Below are 19,235 nucleotides of genomic sequence, written 5' to 3' on the forward strand. Positions count from 1 at the left end.
AGAAAATGATACATGCCTGGGCTGTCTTGTGCCATGCCTTTCATTGCTCCGCTCTCTCCCTGTGCTGGCAGTGCCAGTTCTCAAATTCCCTGCTGAGCAGCTTGGATACATGGAGAGTCTTGAAGGTGATGACTTTTTATCCTTTTTTTTATAGGTTGTTTTTTTTTTTTTGCCTGTTTTTTCTTTTGTCTTTTGTTGTTATGTAGTTTTTTTTTTTTTTTTTAATCTCTCTCATAATTTTTTTTCATTGCGTTAGACGTATGTATTTGTCTCTCTACTCAAACATTTCAGTAGGGAGTCTGTGAATTTGGAAAAATTACCTACTGGAAATCATTGAAACTCCTTTCCTCAGGAAGCAAACTTTCCTTCCGTAGCCTGATGATTTTTTTCCCCTAATACAGCCCTAAAATTTTAGATGAAGTGTGGAAGACTTAATGCATCTGCTTTTTGGAAAAATGGAACCACGAGCTGTTCACTTCCTAAGGAAACAGAGGAAGTTGTGAGCAGTTAAATTAGTCATAATGCAGACTAAAGGCAAGAGTTTGGCACCTTTTGTTAAGCTGACCTGAGCTTTTAGTCACCTCAGAACTGCAGCTACAGGAAAAAGGAACTGCAGCATTAAAGTATCGACCAGCTAGGAGGTCTTTGAGGAACAAAGTAAGAGCACAAACTGCAGCAGAATAAAGTTAATTCCCACACCATTTAGAAACCATTATCTCAGTGGTTAGGCACTAATTTACTGACAACTTGTTCATGCATTACAGATGAACGTGGTTGTTTTTTCCTGTGTCATCACGATCCCCACCTCCGTGTCTCATCCCATTCTGTTCCCTGACCTGCTGATTTGCAGTTCTTTGCACATGTGAAAAATCATTGCAAAGTTTGACAGTAGAAAATTTATAGGATTTTTTTTCTATTCTGCACAGGTAAGTGGATCTGTCATCCCTCAGTGATGGATCATCTGTCTCTCCCATATTTTTCTAGTTAAAACATAGGATCTTTATTAGAACTGGAGAAATAAAAGCTGAGATTAAAAATGACTTTAGGGAATGCAAATAAGCAAATAAAATTTTTCCATCATTGTCAGTCTCTTTTTAGAATGAAGTCCTAGACAGGCAGAAAGTCTTCTTAAAAATACATTTTAAACTATTAGGAAAATGCAGAATAATGCAGGTCCATGTGAGAGTTCCTGGGTTCAGAGCAGCATGGTGCAGGAACTTCTATGGGTTAATTAAGAGAAGATGAACCTCTTTGCTTTACATTCTTACTGAAGTTCTCTGCTCCTGTGTATCTACTGAAAGCAAATGCTGATTCTGACTGATTCAGTAAAACACCTTGGAGGTGCAGTACTCTGTCACCCTATTCCAAAGCAAGTGGGGTATTTCAAAACACTTACTGAAAGAAAAATTGAGAGAAACCCTCTAATTAATCATCAGCTTCCTCTCCATCTCCTTCTTAAGTGCTTCTTCAATTAATCCAGTGTTATTTAAATGTAGATTCTGTCTGTGTCCAAATCTGGTTTGCCTTTGACAGAGTTGGAGTATAAAGGTATGATGGTTGCGCACATGGAATGTTGGACAAGCCTGGTCCATAAAAAGCCCATGCTGGCTCTTACTCAGCTGGCTGACACACTAATGGGAAGGAGCCCAGCCTGACATTTAACTCATCATACCTCTGCCATTGCTACATCAGACTTTATGAGCAGGTTGTTGGTGTACAGGTGTGTGTCAGACTACCTATCACTGCATATGCCTGTAACACGTTTTTATCCCAGGCTAGCTAGGGGCGTTGTGCCTCCAGGCAAGAGGAAGTCTGCTCACCTCATACTGTCTTGTAAGCAGCAACTGGAAGGCCATGGAGAACAGAATTTGTTCTGGCTCACACTGCTTTCCTGAGCAGACTGCCTGGCTCAGTGCCTGCCGAAGGGAGCAAAGCTGTATATTCTCTCTCCCGAGCAAAAGAGAGGCACAGCGGCTCGGTTGTTACTCCTTTGTAGGTCTCTGGGGAGAGCACACTTCCAGACTTCCTCTTACTCAAATTACAAGGTTGCCCTTCATTCCCAAGAGCCAAGAAAAAAGCTCAGCTTACTTGTGGTAAAAAAGAACTTGTAAAAGTTATTTTTGAAGGCGCAGTAAAAAGATCAGGGTTTGCAGTGGCTACCCTTGATGTTGCTACTGTATTTGAAACAGCTGGAGTGTAGGTCTCCTCATCAGATCCAGGGCTTCCTCACGCACAGTTTAAATAGGAAGGGATTCAGACAATAGGTTCACTTTCTTTGACCTCTCCCAGCTCTCTGGGGCACTAAAAAAGGCAAAGGAGCCAGTTGAGTGTCTGCAGCAGTTCATCTTCCTCAGTGCTGCACAGGGACTCTGCACTGCTGTCCTGTGGGGATGGCAGCAGGTGAGGAGAGAACATGGGAGCAAAAGAGGGCTTGGGTGAAGCAGCCTTAGCGAGAAGAAATCACAGGTGCAGGCTACCTGGGAAAACAGTTCCCTCTTAATGTTGACTTATATATACTTGCACATAGTTTAAAAAAGAAAGAGACAGATAATTCTATGGTCAATGAATGATTAGTTCCTGCTGCTTTTGTATTAGGAAGTAATCAAGAAGACCTAGTTTTATTTCTGGTTCTACCATAAAATTCCATTTATTACTGGGGAAAATCTCTTAAAGCTTCAGTTCTCTCCAAAAAGAAAAGTGGGGGTGGGCAGGGAGAGAAAGGTGATTCAACAGATTAGGTATTGGAAATAAGTTAGGGGTTTTTTTCATCAGTAAAGGACTTTGGGAATATTGGCTAATACTGTGGAGTGCATTTTACTGTTTCAGCATTTTCCTGTATTTGCTCCATGTGAACAGAATATTTTCTTCCTGGGAACCTGACTAGAATAAAAAAAGGAAACTGTTCCTACTTTTATCCCTGTTTGTGGCCTTTTGCAGCATCATTCCTGGGCTCTGGAAAGGCAGCGGGATGCTTGCCTTTCTGTAGACGCACAGATACGTGCAGTGGAGGAACCAGGTGAGTAAAAACACAGACAGTTTGGAAATGGCAGTACCTCTGCTGTGCCTGTTCCTCCACCTTCATCCCTTACCTCTGTATTTTATATCAGGAAGGACATATAGCCTTGAGGGAAGTGTGATGTTCTTCCTCACAGTCTTTTTGAAAGACTTTATCTGAAATAATGTTCAGTGCCTCGCCATCTGCCCATGAATAAGGTTACAAATCAATTTTCAATTTTTCACTTCAAATTTTGAAGATTTTGGATGAGATTATGTTTTTATCTTAACTCTCAAAAGTTGTGTCAAAAGTACTGAGCATCTCATTAGAGTCCTTTGCGTGAATTAAAACAGATAAGACCTTCCTTTTTTTCTCTTCTGAAATCCTAAAAGGGTAATATCTCATTACAGTGTTGAAGTATTTCTTTTTGTAAACTTCACAGAATTTATGATTCTGTTAGAAAAGCAAAATTAAAAAAAATGAAGAAAAGTAATAAATCCCTAATACAAGGAAGAAGAAGAATCAACCAAGCACATTCCCTGAAAGGGTTGCATTTTCGTTAGATTTCATAGGTCTTGCCATGGACTGCAAATCTGGATACATGAAGTCAAGAAAACAATGCTGATCTGTGCTTCCTGTGCTTCTAGGACACCTTTGCCAGTGTCTTTCCATGAGCAGTTGTAAGGATATCTAAAATACACAAGCCATCCCTGTTAAAGACATTTTAAATATTTCTGGCGGTATAGGTCACTAACAGTCAACGATCAGCAGTAACAATTCTTGCCTCTGCCAGCTGCTGGTGATTGCCACAACATGTCTGGTTAAAAATTGCAAAACAAAGTATGGAGAAATATTCAGCAGTGCCTTTTATCAGTGTGGTAACTCTGTCTTCATCCAAACTGATAGCAGGAGAGCTTTGTTCTGTTTCAAGGGCACAACCTGCTTACGGAAAGAGCTGCTTCCAGCAGTCCTTCTGCATATACTTTCAAAGCTGGAGACTTGCATGTCTCTGTGCTGGCAATACTTGACAGATACCCCAGTGGGTTCAGTAAACAGGGCAAATTGTTTCTTCTGGGTGCTCAAGCATCCTGTGTAGCCTCTTGCATTCACCACTGCAAGCTGTTTGAGAAGAGGGAAAGCTCAAAAAGAGGTGCTACAGAAAGCATACTTGTTAATATTTTCCCCTCATATCCGTTCACCAGTTTTCTCCTGAATAGCTGGCCTACATCTGAATTGAAGCCAAATAAGTTTAGCTGGGTTCTTGTGATAGTAAAAGCAGTGTTTTCTTGTCTTTACTGTAGGCAGGATGGGGCTGCTGGGGACGTGGAGCACAGCCTGTTGATCCAAGCTGCCATTTGTGGATATGACTTAGTTTAGACTGATTACAGTTTCAGCAGAAACCCCACTTGGGAAACCACACAGTGTGCAGGTAATTGGAAACAGAGCCTGGCACAAGCATCTTTTAAAGTTGAGCACTGGCCTTTGAATTTGTAAATAGAAAAGGCCTGTGACTGCAGTAAAAACGGTGGCTGCCCTAGTAAATTTGAAGAAGGGAACAGAGACATTATTGTTTTCGCTCTACCCATATAGTTTGTTTGTTTGTTTCTCTCTTTGATCTAAGAAAATTCTAGGACAGCTCCTTTAATTAAGGGGCAGTAGACAAAGCTTTGTCTGCAGGGCAATACTTGTGTTGATGCACACAGCTAAGCTTACAGGCTCTATTTTTTCCTCCACCTTTTTATTCTGTAGAAAAAGAAATTTCTGTTTAGAAAAGCAAGACACTTTTCATATGACCTTTTTAAAACTTATAATTTTCCCTGTTTTAAAGGATGCCTCCCATCATTTCCAAGAGTTTGTATCCAGGCAGACTTTCTGGTTTTTGCACTTTTCTTTCTGTTTTATTCACTGGTGGGTTTATGAGCTCAGAACTCATGGTAATACTTTACATAATTATATATAGGAAACATAAATTTTACTTCTTTGTCTGTTGTTAAGTAACTGGGATTTCAGTAATTTCCTTAGCCTTTGTGCTACTTCTCCATTTTTCACTGTTCCTCTCTTTTCCGTTCATACACAACTCCTTTTACTACTCCTTAAAATGCCAGATGTGATCACAGTTGTTATCAGCTGTATTTTCAGAAGAGATTATAGCAAATGTTTTATTTTTCACTAGTCACAGGGACACCTTTCAGCTAAAGAAAGGATCATCTGATTCATCCTGGAAAATATGACTTTTCAGAATCATCTGTGGCTAAACTCCTACTCATTCAGCATCTCCTAGGTGACAGTGACTGCATATACTCCATGATAATTTAAAATAAAATATCCCATGGTTACAATCACTAGTTGAAATATGATGACGGTAGCAGGGTTTGATATCTAGCCCAAAAAAGCTGCAAAAGACCACTGGGATTGCGAACACCGGGTTTTAATGCAGTTCAAAGATCTATGTAAGACAGAATTTGGATACTAGTGGCAGTATTTTAAGTTAGGTCATCTATCTGACCATTGCAAATATCAGTGGAACAAAACTGGAAAAAAGAGGGGAAAAAATCAGTCAAAAATATCTCAAGATAAACAGTATTTTGAGTCTTTTGGTGAATGTTTTTCTGTTTAAAAAATCAAGTATTTCCAGAGACAAGTTACTTACTAGGGATGTTAAGATCTGGTTATTGTGACAGAGATGTCTCTGCCAAAATTAAGGTGCAAAAGAGACTGTATGCTGAAAGTCAATAGCATGGGTTTTATTTAACAGTCCATGTGAGGGGGGGTGGAGAAAGAGGGGTGGAGAGAGAGAAAAATAGGAAAGGGGTGGGGGGAGCAAAAGAATGACGGAGAGGTAGGTTAAGTGGAAAACTGACCAGTTGTGGATCCCAGCAGCATCCCCTGATCCTCTTCTGGTCTTCTCGGTGGTGAGGTCCCACAAAACACAGAGTTGAAAGGGTTAATAAGTATTCAGGCTAGCTGGGAACACCCGGGTGCCTCCTCAGGCCGGGAAGTTTTACAGGTCTCTTGCCATGGACTCTGGATTGGTTGCATCCCTGTGCATCACGTGCAGTCCTCTGGTGCAAGGCCCCAGGAATGAGTCTGGGGTGCTCTGGGGGTCTCTGATGGTTCTTGATCCCTCCTCAGCTACTCTCACGTGAATGAGCTGTGGATGTGGCCTTCCTGATGTGGGGGGGTTTTACAACCGAGCCAGTTTGTGTGGGTGTTCCCTCTGACCAGGGGTTACACCACACATCCAAAAACTCTCCTCTTCCCACCCTGGCCTCGGGGAAGTGTGTGCATACCTGGCCTCAGCAAATACTCTGTGGGGTATGGCCTCCCTTACCCCGAACCCACCCCAAACTGATTTTCAGGACAGCTGCTGGGTTTGGCTTTCCTTGTGCATACATTCGCCTTAGACACAAGATAATTGTACCACCCTTCACGTTCCTGTTAGGTGGCTTGACTCAGACCAGTTCCAGCCAGGAGGCATAGTCAGACAGGGAGCAGGCTTTGGTGGTCACTGCTTCTTTATACAACTTTGCATAATGGGAAAAGTCCTTTTAAAAAATGTTTAAGCCATTAACAATAAGATTTCAGTTTCTCACATAGGAGGAAACTGGTCTATTGCCTTGCTGCTAGTAGGAGTAGGGAGGGTGGCATATGAACCTAAATGAAGCAGGTGATAGTAGTAAAGCAAAGAACAGATTAAATGTGCATAAACATGCAAGCTGGTGGGTTGGATGACAAATAATGAAGTGATAGTGGCAGTGCAGAGGTGCTAGGACAGGCAGGAGGATAATGATCTCTCACAGCACGAGATGTGACGTGAGCATGAGCACTGAGGGAAGATAAGAACTGTGCTCTGACAGAAGGCCTGCTCTCACACCCAGCCTGCTGTTTCCTTCACTAGCATTACTAACTGCTACTCTAGTAAATTCCACCTGGCATAAACAAAGTAGAGGCTTGAGAGTGAGGGATGAAAGGTTTATAGTCTGTTTGAGAGCTGTGCTCAGCTCCTGTTCAAATGCGCCCCCTGGGTCACATATTTGGCTGTTACCTATTGTGCCTCCTTGAAACAAGAAAACACTCTGTAATTTCAGATCAGAATATGGAGGAAAATGTGAAATGCTTAAAAAATGAAAATGCTTTGGTTTTCACTTTTTTAAGATTTGAAAGATCTTGTAATTTTGGATGTCTGGGCAAAACAGCATTGAGCATTATCCATTGTAGGCTTAATACAAATTTAAAAACACTGATGGAGTAACATTCAGTCAGAAATCATGTGGGAGGAGGGTGTCAAACCTGTCCTGTCTCTACCTCCAGTCTATCCAGAGTGTTTAAATCCAGAGCTGAAGTGGATTGTCAGATAGCCTTGGTTCCATCTCTCCAGCAGCCTGTGATGAGCAGGGAGGGGGGCTGGGAGCTGGGCTCTGCTTGTCCTGGTTCTGCTTCCTCATGGATTCATTTAGCTGCCTGGAGGGCTGCTCCCAGCTGTCCCCACCACAGCAGCAGCAGTGGCAGGGGAGGCTGAGGGGAGCAGGCAGGGAGAGGGAGGAGGTTGTAGAAGCAGAGGCATTGCCTGTGTGGGCTTGTTCACCTGCACAGGAAAACAGAAACACATGGTCCTTGTTACAGCTCTACATCGTGTTTACAGGATGGAGGACATCTCTGGTGCCAGGCCTAATGGCCCCGTGTTGTTTTCACTCTCTGGGTTATATTTGAAGCAGATCAGCTTTTATAATCATGCCTAGAGCACCCAGTTCTGCAGAAGGCTGCAGCTCTCTGTGGCATTGGGAACCCCTGACAGCCTCAATCCGTCCCCATCACCTCCATCTCTCCTACATTTCTTCATGGCAAATTCACAACCCTTATTTAAGCCCATACTGGACAGTGGTTGTCTTCCTAGGAGAACTCTGATGCTTCCTACCCCTTTAGCTGGGTAACTTGTCCAGACTCAGGATTTATGCAGAGGTAACATGGACATCTGTGAAGCAGAAGTCAGCTGATTGTGGGAACGGCTTGGTAAAGATGGAGTGAGTCAGACTGGCAGAAAGTTTATCTTTTTGTATGACTGATTGTGATCAGTGGGAAAGGTAACACTGTAATTGAGACAATTTTTCTGCTGGGATAAGGTGCAGTTCACTTAGGGAGTCTTTATGGCAGAGCTAACTAGGAAAGATGGTATGAGCAAAACTTCTAGAGTTTAAGTCACCAAAATGCTTGGATATGCCAGTACTCCAGATTATTTTTTAAAAATCCTGAAGGAGTCACTAATACCTAACTCCAATGTTTACTCTCCAAAATAGACTATGGAGTTATTTCCCTTGTACAGGCCATCAGATGTTTCATTATTTCATGCCATATGCAGCAGTTTGCTCAGAAAAAGACTTAGAAAGGCATTTAGAAATGCTTCTAGACTGCTGGTTGCATGAACAGGGCAGAGAAAAGGGATGAAGCTGTTCATCCCTCACATACAATAAAGCACTGACAATTGCCTCTGATACACAGGATTAATCTCTCTCCCTGCATTTTGTGCAGTTCCTGACCCCAAAGGAGGTTCTGAGAGGTCTGTCTGAATTGTTAGTGTGATAGGCCTAGTTGGTGGACTGGGAAATAATGCAAATGTGGAGCTGTATGTCAGTGTTGTACATTTTCAGTTGTGCCCAAGGAGGCATTTATGTTCCCAGGGCATGTGGACTCATCCTCTGATGCAGTGGAGATGAGTAAGTTTTGTGTGCCTGGAAAAGATATGATGTTGATGAATTAGTTTCATGGAATCATTAAGATTGGAAAAGAACCTTAAGATCATCACAGTGATTGATATATTTATGGGGGGGCAGAGAGCACAAAACTGGGTTTGTCACAAATCTTGTCTCTATTTGGAAAAGGAGTACTCCGGTTCACTGGGATTTACTGTGTACCTTCATACCTTGTATTTGCTGCCTAAAAAGACTGTTTTCAATGTGACACTGCCTCTGTTTCTTTAAAATCTGTGGCACTGTTCTGCCATACAGTTTCTTAAAAGTGTTGTCACTAACATATCTCCTAGTGCCTTTTGTACTTTAAGAAGTTTAAAACCCCATTGTCCTAGACCCTTCAAACTGAAGAGCGTCTCATCTTTTTATGACAGTAAGATGATGCTGAGAGATTTAGGGCATGAGAGACAGCATATAAAAGTGTGCTGGACATTGCTGTTTGCTGCAGACAGATTCAGAATCTGGTCCCTCTCTCAGTTGTTTATGCAGCAGAGTTTTAATGCAAAAGGCTCAAGAGCCCCAGGATCTGGAATAAAAACCAACATGATTGATTCTTGCTCAGCTGCAGGCCACAGGCACTGCAGGCAATGGTGTCTCTTGTCATCCCTCTGATCTAGAGTTTGTATTCCTCTCAGCAGAGAAGCCCAGTTGCTGCAGTGCATGTCTTGCTTAACAAGCGAAGTCAAAATGCAGCAGAAACACAGTGTGGTATACAGGATTAAGCTTATATTGAGCTTTGCTACGCTAGCTTTCCTTCAGCTGTAATTCCTACCATCTTCTCCACTGACTGCTGTGAGTTCCTGTGGCATCCCACATTGGGTCACTGGCATGGCAAAATGAGGCCATCACTGGAAACTTGGTGCAATGATTAGAGTGGCAGCTGTATCTGTTATTTTCTTACACAGCTCTCAGAGCTCTCCTCTGCTGTGTCCTCTCACAGCAGCTTCTCTTGCTGCGTCAGGTTTGCGGTGAGCGACACTGCTAATCTGCCAGGCTGGGCCCCTGCACACAGGATGCTTCCTCCTTGTTGACAGCTTGCCTAGGAGGGATTTTGTGCTGCAGACCTTGGAAAAAAATTAGAAAAAAAAAAAAAAGAAGAGATAAATGTTTCCCTTCCTCCTTTGTCCGTGTGTGAAAATGAGCATTTGGGATTCTGCCTCTGCTGCCACACAAAAGAGCCTTTCTCTCTGCCTGTGCCCAGACTGAGTTTCCTCACTGGTCCCACTGTTCTTCTCTCTGGATACCATTCAAGACACAAGTTGCAGTAACTAAATGTCCTCTGCTGTTCAGAGCGGTCACTGCATCTTACATAAAAATTGTCTTTAAAACCTTAAACAATTCATCAAAGTCATTATTCTGTGTGACCTTGAGGTTTTTTCTGCATTTGAATAGCTTTACCAATGCTTAAAGAGTATTGTATACTACCATACACACATTATCTTTCTTCATAAATACATATAAAATATCCTTGAACATTAAGTAGAATAGCTGCTGTGTCAGCAGATGCTTGTGCTTTTCTTAACAGTTTGTGCCAGCATAGTCTTACTGCTGAAATGCTGTATCCAGGTGAGACAATGAAGAACAGGTCTTTTTTTAGTGTAATTTGATCAAATGTCACCTGTGGGATTCAGTTAGATTATTCCATGTGGAAACTCAGCATATGTCCGTGCCACAGTGGTGCCATATTTGCAGACAGGCACAGAAAGAGAAATACTGCAGGGAGAAAATCTCATTTAATGACTTGTAGATATATTAAAAATGTGTATTTTCTTGATAACTTTGCTCCAACAGGTTAGAACTGAATGAAATGCCTTAGCTTTATGGTTTTTTCCTCTTTCACAAGGAAAGAAGCTTTGAAAATATATAGGGAATTGCAGAACAGTGTTGGAGAAACTGACTGCAATGCTGTAAAAGGAAGGCAGCACAAAGATGGCAAATAGTAAATCATAGAACTGAAGGTGCAGCAACAAGAAGATGCGAAGTCTCTTAACTAGAAAGTGAAGTATATCCAGAACTGTAACAAAAGGTGTGAATATTTTGGTAGATGCAGATCTTGCTTTTCCTCACTCAGGCTATGACTGAGCTATGCAGTTTTCAGGGAGACTCACCTGAGACTGCTTTGTGTGGTACATGATGGTCCAGGTGGGCAGCAAGTAACTCATATGCCCCGTTTGGCTTTTCAGGTGCCCAGAGTGAGCTCAGGCTGTTGATCTGAACATCTTATTCCTCTGACAGATCTTGTTCTGGTGGTTTCAGGGAAGAAACTCAAAATTCAGTCGTTAATCTCCTGGACTTAATGAAGGGTTGGTTTTCTTCTTATCCCATTCCCAGACTATTTAGGCAACGTGATGCTTGAAATAAGCTTGATGGGGTTTTGGTTTTGTTTTGTTCTGGGTTTGGGGTTTTTTAAATTTATTTTTTAATGCCATATAGTCTATTTAATCTCTTCTTTCTGGACAAGGTCCTGGACACTATTCCTGGTGTAGCCATTTGGTCTGTGTCATGTTGCTCCTGGCCCTGTAGTAACAAATGTATCAGTTTCCTCCTGCTTCCTCATCGGATCCTACAGTTTGTGTCACCCACATGGAGCCTGAGTGTGTCTTTCCTCCCATATGCCACGGCTGGCAATAAAAATGAGCTTCATGAGAACAAGGAGGAGCGCTCTCCAGTAGTGCTTTATCAGACAGAGTGGCTCAGTATGCATCTTCTTCTGGGGATGAAGTAATGCAGGTATTGCAAAAAGCAAGGGCTCTGCAGCACAGGAAGAAAGATGTGGGCTATTCCTAAATGGAGTGAAAAAGAAAGGCATTCCCTTCACATCCTGAGCAAAAGTAATGAATGACACAAAATGCTTCTCTTGTGAATGTGGAATTAAATGTGAAATAGAGGTAGGGTACAGCTGTCCAGGTGACAGAATTCCATCAAGTCCCTCAGGATAGTATGAGAAAACAAAGGATATTGGGTTACCATGTGAGTTTGTCACACACCAAGGAGAAATTTGCCATTTAGCTAAAAGTCTGAACAGGAGCATTATTTGTAAAATGAGGATTAATTGCATAGGTGAGATTGGCTGAAATATTGCACCTACTTTCAGGCATTGCCCTCAAGTGGAAATGTACATTCAGTGGAGGGAGTTCAGAGGGAAGCAACATGAGTTTTGGGAAATGAAGGAAGTTTCAGAGCACTGGCTGTGTTCGATTTAGGAAAGGAAACTCTGAGTAGGGGACATGTAAAGTCTTTAATTATGTAAAAGAGCACTATCAATAATTGCTCTTTGTTTAGGAAATGCAGAAAGAAATCAGATTAACTTTTGCTTACTCTCCTACTAGAAATATTCAGGCTGGATAATATGAAAAATGTGTTAAGGCAGTAATAGTCCCATTAATCTACCTAAAGTTGCAACACCTCCTTATTTTTTATTTGTTTATTACTAAAAATCTCAATACCTGAAATGCATTACTCTGTATTTTGTAAGTTCTAGAAGTGTCTTTAGGTCATACAGTACTATTAAGTATGTACTACTAAGCAATGATGCCATGTTTCTAACAATATATGCTTCTAATTATCTTGAGAGCACAGTCTGAGAGCTTATGGGCTCACCCACTCACATGTAATCTCATGCTGAACTTTGGAGAGAGCTCAGCAGACTGTAGTCTAATAAAGCACAGGAGAAAAATAACTTGGAGACTGAAAAGCCCGCAAAGAGGATAACAAACATGGAAAATGGTTGACTGACTGATTGACTGATTGATTGATTGATTAAATGCTTCATGAAAAGGATGTGAGGAGAAAGAACAATTGATAATGTCATGTGAGAAAGTGACCTTGGCAAAACAAGGCACGCAGGTGATGAAGGAATATCTGACACAGAGCTGTACTAGAGCCATGTGAAAGGGGGAGAGTGGGCAGACTTAAAGCAGTGGCAGATGAAGCGGAGGAGGCAGCAAAGAAAAGCTGCCACATACATGAGGATGAAGTAATGGATCTCCTTCCCCCTTCCTTATATTACTGGATGGGAGGAGAGTCTGTTTTGAAAGCGCTGTAAAGCAGAGATGGCATTCTTCAGTGTGCACACTGCACAGCGTGCTACTCTGCACAGCTCCTGAAGAAGGCTTAGCTGTCATCAGGAATGAGTGGCTCTTCCAGGCTTGCCTGTTCAGAATCACTTTCCTATTTTTGTCACCACAAATATACAGTTTTATCTGGACTTCATGTTCCTTCTCCTGAGCCAGCCTATGTGTGAATATAGACAAGTTTTGTCTGTTTTAGTTTCTTTGCTCCAGTTAAACCCTGAGTTTATACTTTAATGATTCCATTCCTTCATTTGAAATTTGTCACTTCCCTTATTGTATGCTGTTCTCCTCTGCTACAATTACAGACTTTCAAGAGGGTTAGTGACCCTGCCATAGTATGCCCACGCTGCTTCACCTTTATACTGCTCCTGTGGTACTTGCCTCTTCCCTGCCCTCACTCCAATACTGCTTAGCAGTTTTCATTCTCAGCAACTGCTCTATTTTTAAGTCTACCAGATTCTGGTATTGTCAGACATATAGATAGATAGGTAGATGTAGATACATACATACATATATATGTCTATATACTATTAAAATGAACAGGGTTATGGCTGTCATGGTTGATCCCTAGAACTACTGGCATCCCTAGGACTACTTTATACTGTGCTATAAAGCTATTTTACCTCCTAGTAGTGCAGGAGGACTGCCACCAAACCACCATGGGCAATGATGCTTTGCTCAGGCTGAATCCTGCCTGTACTCAGGAATTATCTGGGAAAGCACTATGTCTTATAGTCCAAAAGAGAGGAATTTAAATACTGTTAAAGTGTTGATGACTCAATTACCATGCCTGGGAACCTCCTGTTAGCTTCACAGAACCACAGAATTACAGAATCACTGGGTTGGAAGAGCCCTTCAAGATCATCAAGTCCAGCCCATGACCAAATACCTCAACCAAACCATGGCAAAGAGTGTCACGTCAAGTCTTTTTTTAAATACATCTAGAGATGGTGAGTCCACCACCTCCCCAGGCAGCCAATTCCACTACTTTATCACTCCTTCTGTAAATAACTTTTTCCTCATATCCAACCTATATTTCTGTCCAGCCACACCGTTCCCACCCTGTAATGCTGCAGGGGGTTATTGTGGCCAAAATACATTCTGTCCTCCACACACACTAAGAACTTCCTGGATTGCCTATTTTTTTCTGTATTAAGCTCTCAGCAGCTGTCTGGTAGGTTCAAGTCACGTAAAGGAAAAAGGGCTGGTGACCCTGAAACATTCTCCAGCTGCTTATAGAATAAGTTGTCCACCTGGTTGGTGGACAATTGTGGTGGAAGTTTGTTGTGGACTCTCCACGTGTTGAGACACGAGGCTTGACTCCATTTCAGAAGGCTGATTTATTATGTTAAATATTATATTAAAATACTACATTGAGACTATACTAAAGAACAGAGAGATCAGGAGGCTACAACTAGAAGAGAACAGAATAGAATAACAAAAATCCTGTGACTGCTCACAGCCTTGGCACAGGTGGCTGTGATTGGTCATCAATGGAAAACAATCCACATGGACCAATCATGGATGCACCTGTTGCATTCCACAGCAGCAGATAGTAATTGTTTACATTTCTCTCCTGAGGCTCCTCAGCTTCTCAGGAGAGGAAAAATCCCAGCAAAGGATTTTTCATAATATCATGGCTACAGAAGTTGTCCTTCCTGGCTGAGTAGACGACAACAGACTCCCAGTAGGGTGTCAGCCTTGTTCTTAATTCTCACCCATAGGCATTTAACTTTGTCATCATTAGTTTCAATATCAATCGCATCAAACGCCTCCCTAATATAGAGGGCCACCCTTCCACCTCTTCTCCCTATCCTGTCTCTCCTGAAAGTTGTCCTCCCTGGCTGAGTAGACGACAACAGACTCCCAGTAGGGTGTCAGCCTTGTTCTTAATTCTCACCCATAGGCATTTAACTTTGTCATCATTAGTTTCAATATCAATGGCATCAAACGCCTCCCTAATATAAAGGGCCACCCTTCCACCTCTTCTCCCTATCCTGTCTCTCCTGAAGAGCTTGTAGCCATCCAGTGCAGCACTCCAGCCATGAGAGTCATCCCACCACGTTTCTGTGATGGCAACTACATCACAATTCTGCTGCTACACCATGGTCTCCAGCTCTTCTTGTTTGTTACCCATGCTGTGTGCATTAGTGTACATGCACTTCAGCTGGGCAGGCTTACCACGCTTGGGCCTCCTTCCAGCCAGCCCAGCTGCATCCCCTTCCCCCTTCAAACCTAGTTTAAAGCCCTCTCAATGAGTTCTGCCAGCTCATGAGCTAAAATCCTTTTGTCCTTAACAGAGAGATGGAGCCCATCCAGTTCCAGCAGGCCAGGAGCCAACAGTATTGCCCCATGATCAAAGAACCCAAAATTCTGCTGATGACACCAACCCTTGAGCCACTTGTTGATAATGTAGGCTCTCCTATTCCTTTCACTGTTTTCTCTGCCACCAAGAGGACTGAGCAGAGCACTGCCTGAGCTCCTGCCCTGTCAACCACTTGACCCAGTGCCCTAAAGTCCCTTTTAATTGTCCTGACACTTCTCTTTTCAATCTCATCGCTGCCAGCCTGGAGTATCAGCAGAGGGTAATAATTGGAGGGGTGAGTCAGCCCAGGAAGTCTCTCGCTGATATCCCATACCTGGGCCCCAAGGAGGCAGCAGAGCTCTCTGTGGGGTGGGTCCAGCGTTCCCCTCAGAAGAGAGTCACATATGGGGCCCTCTGTTCCCCTCAGAAGGGAGTCACCCTCTATGACTATCCTTCTTTTATTTTTAATGTTAGAGGTGATGATCCATCTGACAGATGAAGCTTGATGAGTAGCCAGTGTGTTCTAGCTTCAGAAGCTGCCTTTAGAGAAGGCTGCCACTCCAGGGTCTGATCCAGGCAGACATATACAGGATAATAACTCAGGAAGCCTCAGCTTGGCTGTTATCCATTTTGGCATGAACAAGTCTAAGTTGTCTTCACGGGCCTGGGGGCTGCTGCCCATCACTGCACTTGCTGCTGTGCAGCGATGATATACAAAAATAAAAAATAAAATTACTTTGCAAATCTGATGAATCGGAGAAAAAAGCTCATGTTCTTACTGCATGTGCTGTAAACACAAAGCTAAGAATAATGTCTCCTCTGAGAAGTAGATGCAGGGGCTGGTTTTGCACACCTCTAAGATCTCTGCCACTTTGGCACCTATGTCTGAACTACTTATCCTAGGAGGACAAATTTTACTTTGGAATGGGATGGATTGCATTTGTGGAGAGGCTTTCTCCACTGACAGTATAGACAGTCCATGGTAATGCGTTCAGGCACATCTGCAGGGGGGATAAGCTATATAATAGCAGTCTGCACTCACATTATTATAGGACAGTTGCATTCAAGGTGGTAAATCATCAGCTGAGAATCAGCTTTGAATGGATTAAATGAGAAACAGTTGTGCATCGAAGTGAATAGAAATAACAATATTGTCTTGGATCAGTGGTTATGTCTCTGGGTCTGAAGTGCAGAGACTTTTGTTTTGTGACCCCCTTCTTTCACTAAACATGCAAAGGTCAACATTTTCTGCAGATCTGTGAAGCAGAATCTGAGCAGGGAAGCTTATGCATTTTTGTGAGAGGCTGAGTTCCCAGCAGACCAAGATAGAGCTGAAGTGTCTCTGAGGACTGTAGCTTGTTGGAAATATATTTTCGTAAGGGATGGTGGCATTGCTGTTGTCTGGACCAACAGGGAGGAAACACATGCTGCTACTTGTTACAGGTGATTTTGTGTTTGTTCTCCCCTGCGACTAGGTGTAGCCATAATTCTGTGTAGTCAGATCCAGTTATGTGAAAAATCTTCTGGATTTTATTGGTGAAATACAGGGACCTTCCCCCACCTTTTAATAATGGTGGGTTTAGGTAGAATTTGTGTGGTAGAGGGTCTGTGCTTTCCCTCTGGTATAAGTGCTAGTAGAATTTAAGTACCCTTCTGCCCTTATTATAATAATTCTCCTCTGGAAATGCAGCTTCTCAGAGTCTGGCAATGGGAGCTGAGAACTTCTTGCCTTGGGGCCCCATCTAGTGGGTAGTGGCTTCTACTGAGCAGCAATAAGGACAACTTTATTTGTGCTGCTGAGAAATGAAAAGCAGGAAAATTAGCTGATACAAAAATTCCCTACAGAGTTTAATAATCACAAATGAAATTATTATTTGTTCATTCTGGCCCTGCTGTAATTTTTTAAAATTTCTCTCTACAAAGACAATGTTACTTTGCATTTTGTGCCAAGGGATTTTCATAACATAGTGGAGGCATACCCTAATTATGGGGAATAAAAAAAAAGTAGAAAAGAAAAGATAAGAGGAGAGGACAGAAGAGAAATCACCAATTCCTTCTCTGTAGTCCTGCATTTCTTTTATTAATGGAATGGCTGTATTATTTCACTGAGTGTGCTGCAGCCATTGGTGACATGAAGATTTGAGTATTACTCTGTGAAGTTACCCATAAGCTAAGAGGCTTCTTATGTAAACTTGAAGATAGAAAAAATTCCAATCACACTAAAAGGTCTGTCAGAGCCAAACATTTAAAATCTGTATTTTGACTTGACAGAAGTGCTCATATGCCAGATGCTACAAGGGTAACCATGTTCAGAGAGGACCTGTTTGTTATATGTATTTATTAGGAAAAGAAAATGTCTTGATAAATGAAAAAAGGTTTTATGGCTATATCCAAGTTACTTTTACAAATGACATTTTTCTAGTTCATCTGTCAAATGAATTTAGTGAGCCAAATTTGGATTTCAATTGCAGTTAAGTTATTCAGAGTAGCCCAAGGGAGTAAGATGAGTAGCTAGACAAAATATGTGGCCACAGCTGTCTAATATTTTGCCTTTTAAAAATAAAAAGAAAAAGAAAGAAGGAAATAGCTAACCTATCTGGTAAGAGCAAAGCTGTTTTCTCTGGCAAATATATTTTACAGAACTAGCTGTTTTGAAGACAGTGTCTGTAATATAGCTAGTAGTCTTTCAATTTAAGATGAACCCAAATAAAACACTTTCTGAAGTGTTTTTGTGCTATCTGTATCTTCAGAGAGCATCATAAGGGACAGAGATTGGGTACTCCTGCATTTGTGTAACAGAGTTATTTTGCAAAAAAGTTATTTTATAAAGGTTAGGCTGATTGTTTTTATTAAGCTGCTTAGTGGGGTTATTTAAACTATGAATGAAATTCCCAAGGTAGAAATGTCAGAAGATAAATGAGAGTCTGGCTGAAATAAAAAGACCATGTTTGAGAAAGAAGCCTTTTCACACTTTGACTCTTGACCTTGAACATCTCTTTGTCTCAGTTATTCTTTCTTAGCCTATTTTTTTTCTTTTTAAATTCAGCATGTGTGTGGAAAAGACAAATGGAGTAGCTTTCCATGCCTTGAAAATCTGACTCTTTGGTCTGCTATTTATAAAGGATGGAAAATTTCCAAATACGGTATGTGAGTGTGTTTTAGTATGAAATAGCGATTTTTATTGGTTTTCAGCCTCTTTCTTTTGTTCTTTAGCTTGTATTGGCAGCATCCTTTTAATAACACACGCTTACCTATTTTGTTAGCCTAGGTTAGTTTTATGCTGTCTCAGGAGTCATGTGGAGAGTGGGAAAGATCTTTGTGTAAATTTATCTCTGTGCAAATCCTGGAGAAGCTCCAAATTATTTTTTTTTCCTTAACTGTGTTTCTCAGCCTGTAAGGACTAAAATAGTTTCCAAAATAAATGATCCTGGAAAAAACTACTTTCAGAATAAATGATCTGAAGCACAGTGCTGGAGTTACAGCAGCTGGAATGGTCTCGTAAGTCCCATTACACCGAACAAAAATTGACCTAGCTCAACTCCCCAGGAAAGGCATGAAGGTCTGACAGAGGTGAATGCTGATACGATTTTTAGGAAATAGATCTTGTTTGTGAGAGAAACTTTGTATCACAAATATATATATTCCACTAGATAGCAAATGTCTTTTTCACTCTGATTTCTGAATTTCAGAAAAAGTCCTTGAACTGAAACAGTATTGATACTAATGATAAATGAATGTTTTTCTGTTGCCTGTATTGAGTGTCACATCCCTGGTTTATTCTGTATGGTCTCCTAGGTGAGCTATTTCCAGATGAAATATTCAAATTTTAAAGAGATTGGGAGCAGTGTCAAAAATAGCCATTCAGAGAGGGAAAATTCAGTCCCTTTTTATTCCATGTGGAAGTCAATACCAAAGAGGAGGAGTTGCAGCAGAGGAGCAGAGCCCCAGACCCCCCATACCAGCAAAGGGAGGAGGGGATGGGCAGATGCAGGGCAGAGTGCTAAACCTGGAGCTGCACGGCCAGGGGCTGTGGCTGTCTCCAGCTCAGAGGGCAGGCTGTCTCTGAGGAGACCTTTGGAAAATGGTTTAAAACTTTTTTCATTCTGACCTCGGTCTCA

This window comes from Onychostruthus taczanowskii, unplaced genomic scaffold, assembly GCF_017590055.1.
Source record: "Onychostruthus taczanowskii isolate IOZ18803 unplaced genomic scaffold, ASM1759005v1 scaffold11, whole genome shotgun sequence".
NCBI lineage: Eukaryota > Metazoa > Chordata > Aves > Passeriformes > Passeridae > Onychostruthus > Onychostruthus taczanowskii.